Raw genomic sequence first — 9,049 nt, 5'->3', positions numbered from 1 at the left:
TCAGGCATGATGCAGTAATCATTGCTGTAGTGTTTTCATACATCTAGTTAGATGATACTGCTACTTTTGTGATTTGCACTGTGAGTGGGTGTCTTGCTCAATGTTGTGAGTGTCAAAATAGAAGGCACTTCCTGTTCAGTTGAATTTCATCGACTCATTATTGCTTACTGCAAGTTAAGCTCACCACAATTATATTCCAAGAATTTACTCCGATATGAACAGATTTCGTTAATAGTGAAAACATTTTTCAATTGTGCTGAAAATCATGAATATAAGAAACTCTATGTTGCACATTCTTATAGCCTCTGTATTTACTGTATATTTAAACACAGTAATGCAAAAAAGCAGCAAAATGCTCCGTGTTCTGAGGGTTAAGTCTTGACTGAAAACCCGCTACTTCTCCTGATTGTGTTACTTTTTGTTTCTCTACAGAAAACCCCCCTGCACAGGATGTGGGTTAAGGCTGTAAAGTGAATCAAGTTGCTAGAGCCACCTCATCAATTCACAAGAAGTTGACTAAGCTTCTGTATATAGAAGCGGTGAAATCACACCTAATAATAACCTCGAATTTTAAGATGCAGGAAGGGTTCATTTCATGTTCCTGCATATTGCACTGAGACATGTACACTCCTTTACACCAGCCACATTTTCATTGAAATGTATACTGCACATGCAGGAAGGGTACATATTCCAATCACTCAAAAAAGGCAGAGTATAGTTTGACGTCCAAAATTTTACAAAAAAGTCATAGTTTAGTATGTTGCCCAAAATCACTCAAAAAAGTCATAGTATAGTATGTCGTCCAAAATCATTTAAAAAAGTCATAGTATAGTATGATGTCCAAAATCACTCAAAAAAGTCATAGTATATAGTTTGTCGTCCAAAATCACTCAAAGAAAGGGTATGTCGACAGAATTTGACAAAAAAGTCATAGTATAGTATGCCGTCCAAAATCACACCAAAAAGTCATAGTATAGTATGTCGCCAAAAATCTGACAAAAACATCGTATAGTATGTCGTCCAAAAACGGTCAAAAAAGTCATAGTATATAGTATGTCGCCAAAAATTTGACAAAAACATCATAGTATAGTATGTTGTCCAAAATTTGAGAAAAAAGTCATAGTATAGTATATTGTACAAAGAAGTCATAGTATAGTATGTTGTCCAAAATTAGTCAAAAAAGTCATAGTATAGTATGTCGTCCAAAATCACTACAAAATGTCATGGTATAGTATGTCGCCAAAAATTTGACAAAAACATCATAGTATAGTATGTCGCCAAAAATTTGACAAAAACATCATAGTATAGTATGTCGCCAAAAATCTGACAAAAACATCATAGTATAGTATGTCGTCCAAAATCGGTCAAAAAAGTCATAGTATAGTATGTCGCCAAAAATTTGACAAAAACATCATAGTATAGTATGTTGTCCAAAATTGGTCAAAAAAGTCATAGTATAGTATGTCGTCCAAAATCAGTCAAAAAAGTCATTGTATAGTATGTCGCCAAAAATTTGACAAAAACATCATAGTATAGTATGTCGTTCAAAATGAGTCAAAAAAGTCATAGTATAGTATGTCGTCCAAAATCGGTCAAAAAAATCATAGTATAGTATGTCGTCCAAAATGAGGCAAAAGGTCATATATAGTATGTCGTCCAAAATTGGTCAAAAAAGGCATAGTATAGTATTTCGTCCCAAATTTGTCACAAAAGTCATAGTATAGTATGTCGTCCAAAATGAGACAAAAAAGTCATAGTATAGTATGTCGTCCAAAATGAGACAAAAAAGTCATAGTATAGTATTTCGTCCCAAATTTGTCACAAAAGTCATAGTATAGTATGTCGTCCAAAAAGAGACAAAAAAGTCATAGTATAGTATGTTGTCCAAAATTTGAGAAAAAAATCATAGTATAGTATGTCGTCCAAAATCACTCCAAAAAGTCATAGTATAGTATGTCGTCAAAAATCACTCCAAAAAGTCATAGTATAGTATGTCGTCCAAAATCGCCTCCAAAAAGTCATAGTATATTATGGCGTCCAAAATGAGTTATAAAGGTAATAGCATATTAGGCCGGCGTTTAGCTCAATGGGTAGTGCTGCCGCTCCATGTTGAGGTTAAACTCCTCACTGCAGGTGGCCCAGGTTCAAATCCAGCATCAGGCAGCCCGCATTTCATTCCCCATTTCCTGTATAGAAAGTCATAGTATAGTATTTGACAAAAACATCATAGTATAGTATGTCTTCAAAAAAGTCACAGTATAGTATGTCGTCAAAAAAGTCATAGTACAGTATGTCGTCCAAAATGTGAAAAAAAAGTCATAGTATAGTATTTGACAAAAACATCATAGTATAGTATGTCTTCAAAAAAGTCATAGTATAGTATGTCGTCAAAAAATTCATTGTATAGTATGTCGTCCAAAATTTGTCAAAAAAGTTATAGTATAGTTTGTCGTCCAAAATGTGAAAAAAAAGTCGTAGTATAGTGCTTCGTCCAAAATCACTCCAAAAAGTCGTCCAAAAAAGTCATAGTATAGTATTTCGCCAAAAATTTGACAAAAACATCATAGTATAGTATGTCGTTCAAAATGAGTCAAAAAAGTCATAGTATAGTATGTCGTCCAAAATCAGTCAAAAAAGTCATAGTATAGTATGTCGTCCAAAATTGGTCAAAAAAGTCATAGTATAGTATGTCGCCAAAAATTTGACAAAAACTCATAGTATTTCGTCCAAAATCTGTCAAAAAAGTCATTGTATATTATGTTGTCCAAAATTTGACAAAAACTCATAGTATAGTATGTCGTCCAAAATTGGTGAAAAAAGTCATAGTATAGTATGTCGCCAAAAATTTGACAAAAACATCATAGTATAGTATGTCGTTCAAAATGAGTCAAAAAAGTCATAGTATAGTATGTCGTCCAAAATCAGTCAAAAAAGTCATTGTATATTATGTTTCCAAAAATTTGACAAAAACATCATAGTATAGTATGTCGTTCAAAATGAGTCAAAAAAGTCATAGTATAGTATGTCGTCAAAAATCAGTCAAAAAAGTCATAGTATAGTATGTCGTCCAAAATGAGGCAAAAAGTCATAGTATAGTATGTCGTCCAAAATTTGACAAAAACTCATAGTATAGTATGTCGTCCAAAATTGGTCAAAAAAGTCATAGTATAGTATGTCGCCAAAAATTTGACAAAAACATCATAGTATAGTATGTCGTTCAAAATGAGTCAAAAAAGTCATAGTATAGTATGTCGTCCAAAATCAGTCAAAAAAGTCATTGTATATTATGTCTCCAAAAATTTGACAAAAACATCATAGTATAGTATGTCGTTCAAAATGAGTCAAAAAAGTCATAGTATAGTATGTCGTCCAAAATCAGTCAAAAAAGTCATAGTATAGTATGTCGTCCAAAATGAGGCAAAAAGTCATAGTATAGTATGTCGTCCAAAATTGGTCAAAAAAGCTTAGTATAGTATTTCGTCCAAAATCTGTCAAAAAAGTCATAGTATAGTATGTCGTCCAAAATGAGACAAAAAAGTCATAGTAGAGTATGTCGTCCACAATTTGAGAAAGAAGTCATAGTATAGTATGTCGTCCAAATTCACTCAAAAAAGTCATAGTATAGTATGTCGCCAAAAATCTGACAAAAACATCCTAGTATAGTATGTTGTCCAAAATTGGTCAGAAAAGTCATAGTATAGTATGTTGTCCAAAATCAGTCAAAAAAGTCATTGTATATTATGTTGTCCAAAATTTGACAAAAACTCATAGTATAGTATGTCGTCCAAAATTGGTCAAAAAAGTCATAGTATAGTATGTCGCCAAAAATTTGACAAAAACATCATAGTATAGTATGTCGTTCAAAATGAGTCAAAAAAGTCATAGTATAGTATGTCGTCCAAAATCAGTCAAAAAAGTCATAGTATATTATGTCGCCAAAAATTTGACAAAAACATCATAGTATAGTATGTCGTTCAAAATGAGTCAAAAAAGTCATAGTATAGTATGTCGTCAAAAATCTGACAAAAACATCCTAGTATAGTATGTTGTCCAAAATTGGTCAGAAAAGTCATAGTATAGTATGTTGTCCAAAATCAGTCAAAAAAGTCATTGTATATTATGTTGTCCAAAATTTGACAAAAACTCATAGTATAGTATGTCGTCCAAAATTGGTCAAAAAAGTCATAGTACAGTATGTCGTCCAAAAATCACTCAAAAAAGTCAGAGTATAGTATGTCGTCCAAAAATCACTCAAAAAAGTCATAGTATAGTATGTTGTCCAAAAATCACTCAAAAAAGTCATAGTATAGTATGTCGCCAAAAATTTGACAAAAACATCATAGTATAGTATGTCGTTCAAAATGAGTCAAAAAAGTCATAGTATAGTATGTCGTCCAAAATCAGTCAAAAAAGTCATAGTATATTATGTCGCCAAAAATTTGACAAAAACATCATAGTATAGTATGTCGTTCAAAATGAGTCAAAAAAGTCATAGTATAGTATGTCGTCAAAAATCAGTCAAAAAAGTCATAGTATAGTATGTCGTCCAAAATGAGGCAAAAAGTCATAGTATAGTATGTCGTCCAAAATTGGTCAAAAAAGGCTTAGTAAAGTATTTCGTCCAAAATCTGTCAAAAAAGTCAAAGTATAGTATGTCGTCCAAATTCACTCAAAAAAGTCATGGTATAGTGTGTTGCCAAAAAATTTAGAAATAGTCAGTATAGTTTGTCGTCCAAAATCGGTCAAAAAAGTCATAGTATAGTATGTCGCCAAAAATTTGACAAAAACATCATAGTATAGTATGTCGTCCAAAATCGGTCAAAAAAGTCATAGTATAGTATGTCGTCCAAAATGAGTCAAAAAAGTCAAAGTATAGTATGTCGTCCAAAATTGGTCAAAAAAGGCATAGTATAGTATTTCGTCCAAAATTTGTCAAAAAAGTCATAGTATAGTATGTCGTCCAAAATGAGACAAAAAAGTCATAGTATAGTATGTCGTCCAAAATTTGAGAAAAAAGTCATAGTATAGTATGTCGTCCAAAATTTGAGAAAAAAGTCATAGTATAGTATGTCGTCCAAAATCACTCCAAAAAGTCATAGTATATTATGTCGTCCAAAATGAGTTATAAAGGTAACAGCATATCGGACCGGCGTTTAGCTCAATGGGTAGTGCTGCCGTTCCATGTTGAGGTTAAACTTCTCACTGCAGGTTGCCCAGGTTCAAATCCCGCATCAGGCAGCCCTTTCCTGCATTTCATTCCCCATTTCCTGTATGGTATGTCATCAAGAAAGTCATAGTATAGTATAGCGTCCAAAAAAGTCATAGTATAGTATGTCGTCCAAAATCGGTCAAAAAAGTCAAAGTATAGTATGTCGTCCAAAAAAGTCATAGTATAGTGTGTCGGTCAAAAAAGGCATAGTATGTCGACAAAAACATCATAGTATAGTATGTTGTCCAAAAAAGTCATAGTATAGTGTGATCAGTCAAAAAAGTCATTGTATATTAGGTAGTCCAAAATTTGACAAAAAGTCAGAGTATAGTATGTCGTCCATAATTGGTCAGAAAAGTCATAGTATATATAGTATGTCGCCAAAAATTTGACAAAAACATCATAGTATAGTATGTCGTTCAAAATTAGTCAAAAAAGTCATAGTATAGTATGTCGTCCAAAATCGGTCAAAAAAGTCATAGTATAGTATGTTGTCCAAAATCGCTCAAAAAAGTCATAGTATAGTATGTCGACAAAAATTTGACAAAAACATCATAGAATGGTATGTTGTCCAAATTCACTCAAAAAAGTCATAGTATAGTATGTCGTCCAAAATCACTCCAAAAAGTCCTAGTATATTATGTAGTCAAAAAATTTAGAAATAGTCAAAGTATAGTATGTCGTCCAAAATGAGTCAAAAAAGTCATAGTATAGTATGTCGTCCAAAATCGGTCAAAAAAGTCATAGTATAGTATGTCGCCAAAAAATTTGACAAAAACATCATAGTATAGTATGTCGTCCAAAATTGGTCAAAAAAGTCATAGTATAGTATGTCGTCCAAAATTTGACAAAAAAGTCATAGTATAGTTTGTCGTCCAAAATTTGACAAAAAAGTCATAGTATAGTATGTCGTCCAAAATGAGTCAAAAAAGTTATAGTATAGTTTGTCGTCCCAAATGAGTCAAAAAGTCATAGTATAGTATGTTGTCCAAAAATCACTCAAAAAAGTCATAGTATAGTATGTCGTCAAAAAATTGACAAATAGTCATAGTATAGTATGTCGTCCAAAAATCACTCAAAAAAGTCATAGTATAGTATGTCGTCCAAAAATCACTCAAAAAAGTCATAGTATAGTATGTCGTCAAAAAATTGACAAATAGTCATAGTATAGTATGTCGTCCAAAAATCACTCAAAAAAGTCATAGTATAGTATGTCGTCCAAAAATCCCTCAAAAAAGTCATAGTATAGTTTGTCGTCAAAAAATTGACAAATAGTCATAGTATAGTATGTCGTCAAAAAATTGACAAATAGTCATAGTACAGTATGTCGTCCAAAAATCACTCAAAAAAGTCAGAGTATAGTATGTCGTCCAAAAATCACTCAAAAAAGTCATAGTATAGTATGTTGTCCAAAAATCACTCAAAAAAGTCATAGTATAGTATGTCGTCAAAAAATTGACAAATAGTCATAGTATAGTATGTCGTCCAAAAATCACTCAAAAAAGTCATAGTATAGTATGTCGTCCAAAAATCACTCAATAAAGTCATAGTATAGTATGTCGTCCAAAAATCACTCAAAAAAGTCATAGTATAGTATGTCGTCCAAAAATCCCTCAAAAAAGTCATAGTATAGTTTGTCGTCAAAAAATTGACAAATAGTCATAGTATAGTATGTCGTCAAAAAATTGACAAATAGTCATAGTACAGTATGTCGTCCAAAAATCACTCAAAAAAGTCAGAGTATAGTTTGTCGTCCAAAAATCACTCAAAAAAGTCATAGTATAGTATGTTGTCCAAAAATCACTCAAAAAAGTCATAGTATAGTATGTCGTCAAAAAATTGACAAATAGTCATAGTATAGTATGTCGTCCAAAAATCACTCAAAAAAGTCATAGTATAGTATGTCGTCCAAAAATCACTCAATAAAGTCATAGTATAGTATGTCGTCCAAAAATCACTCAAAAAAGTCATAGTATAGTATGTCGTCAAAAAATTGACAAATAGTCATAGTATAGTATGTCGTCCAAAAATCACTCAAAAAAGTCATAGTATAGTATGTCGTCCAAAAATCACTCAAAAAAGTCAGAGTATAGTATGTCGTCCAAAAATCACTCAAAAAAGTCAGAGTATAGTATGTCGTCCAAAAATCACTCAAAAAAGTCATAGTATAGTATGTCGTCCAAAAATCACTCAAAAAAGTCATAGTATAGTATGTCGTCCAAAAATTGATAAATAGTCATAGTATAGTATGTTGTCCAAAAATCACTCAAAAAAGTCATAGTATAGTATGTCGCCCCAAACTTGATAAAGTCAATACGTCAATGCTACTGTACTTTGCATCGCTAATGTTTTGCTCTTTGTTTTGTAGACAGTAATATCACCTAATAGCTTACCGTCACTTCATGGAGTGGATCCAGAGAGACTGGGGAAAGACGATCGTCTTGTTTTGCCTGTCTATGTTTTTCTCCTTATTTTGATACTTAAGTACAATAAATGTCAGGTACTTTAAGACATTTACTCAAGTAATATTCTAAAAGGTGACTTTAACTTCTACCAAAGTCATTTTCTGGTAAGGTACTTGTACTTTTACTCAAGTGCTTTATACAAGACTGATGGTAGTTTACTCGGCCCGCCAGCAGGCCAAAAAGGCTTAAGGGTAAAACTAAAGTAGCACTGGCTCTTTCCCGTGGTTCCTGGAGTCAGATGCCAAACGCAACACTGAGGGCGAATCCAGGATCGCCTCTGGAAGTAAGCAAAACATGGGACATCACGTTTTCAGGTGAGAGGAAAATGCTTGCTTGATGTTAATCAAATGCATAATTTCTTCTTCAAATTTATTAATCTATGGACAGAGGATGTGACTTTGGGCTATACAACTAAAAGGCCCATGGCCATACATGTGATAAAGACTATGTAACAAGCAAAGAAAAAAACGATTATGACTAGACCTTTAAAAAACACAGCCCACTTGTGTGAGTTCTTTTTCTCCCTCTTCTGAAACCACTTCTTGGCGTGTTTTTGTAAGCAGAGAACAACAAAATCTTCCACAGCCAGATACTGCTGAGGCAGCATGTTTTTCAGCATGCTGCCATACTTCTCCTGGAGCTCCATGACGACGACCTTCGCCAACGAGTCGGCCTTGTTGATGTGTGGAACGTGACCCTCCATGACGGTGAGTCCCTGCCTCGTTCGATTCATCAGGCGTGAGATGTAGAAGGACAGCTCCTGGTGAGAGAGCTCCTTGTGTACACCAGTTCTCTCAAAGACGTGGATGATCGCCGCGGCGAGGAACATACGGGCCCGTTTCTCTGTACGGTCTATGGACCGATCCATTCTTTGCTTCAAACACCTGTTGGGGTTGTTTGTTTTGTGAGACAGTTTTGTTCTGTGACGTCACCTGCTCCTTTGAACTTTTGTCACTCATGACATCAAAGGGACAAACAGCTCAGTTGTGATTGGGAACTTGAGGGCAGCAGTGCACCTCTTAGGGGCCGTCCACACAGGGACCTGAAATTGTATTTTTTTAGCTCATGGAGCTACAGCAGCTTCTGGTCAACTGCTGCCTCGTGTGGTCAGATTGTGTCACTGAAATAAAATGAATTGTTTCAAAAAGGACTAAAATTTCAAAAAAAATATTCTGGGATATTTGATGTTTTCATCAGTAGAATAGGATGTGTGTAGGTCCGTCTCTTTTTATCTGTCCCTGACCCAACAGACCACATCAGTACAGTTACACCAGTTTCCCGTCATTCCATACTCCTGCCCCTTCAACACAAGATGGCAGCAGCATCCAGCAGAGAATAAAACACCCACAAAGCAGTTGACAACTTCTCTGCCTCC

The sequence above is a fragment of the Solea solea genome, chromosome 1 (genome assembly GCF_958295425.1).
Source record: "Solea solea chromosome 1, fSolSol10.1, whole genome shotgun sequence".
NCBI lineage: Eukaryota > Metazoa > Chordata > Actinopteri > Pleuronectiformes > Soleidae > Solea > Solea solea.
Note: the sequence above shows the minus strand (reverse complement) of the source record.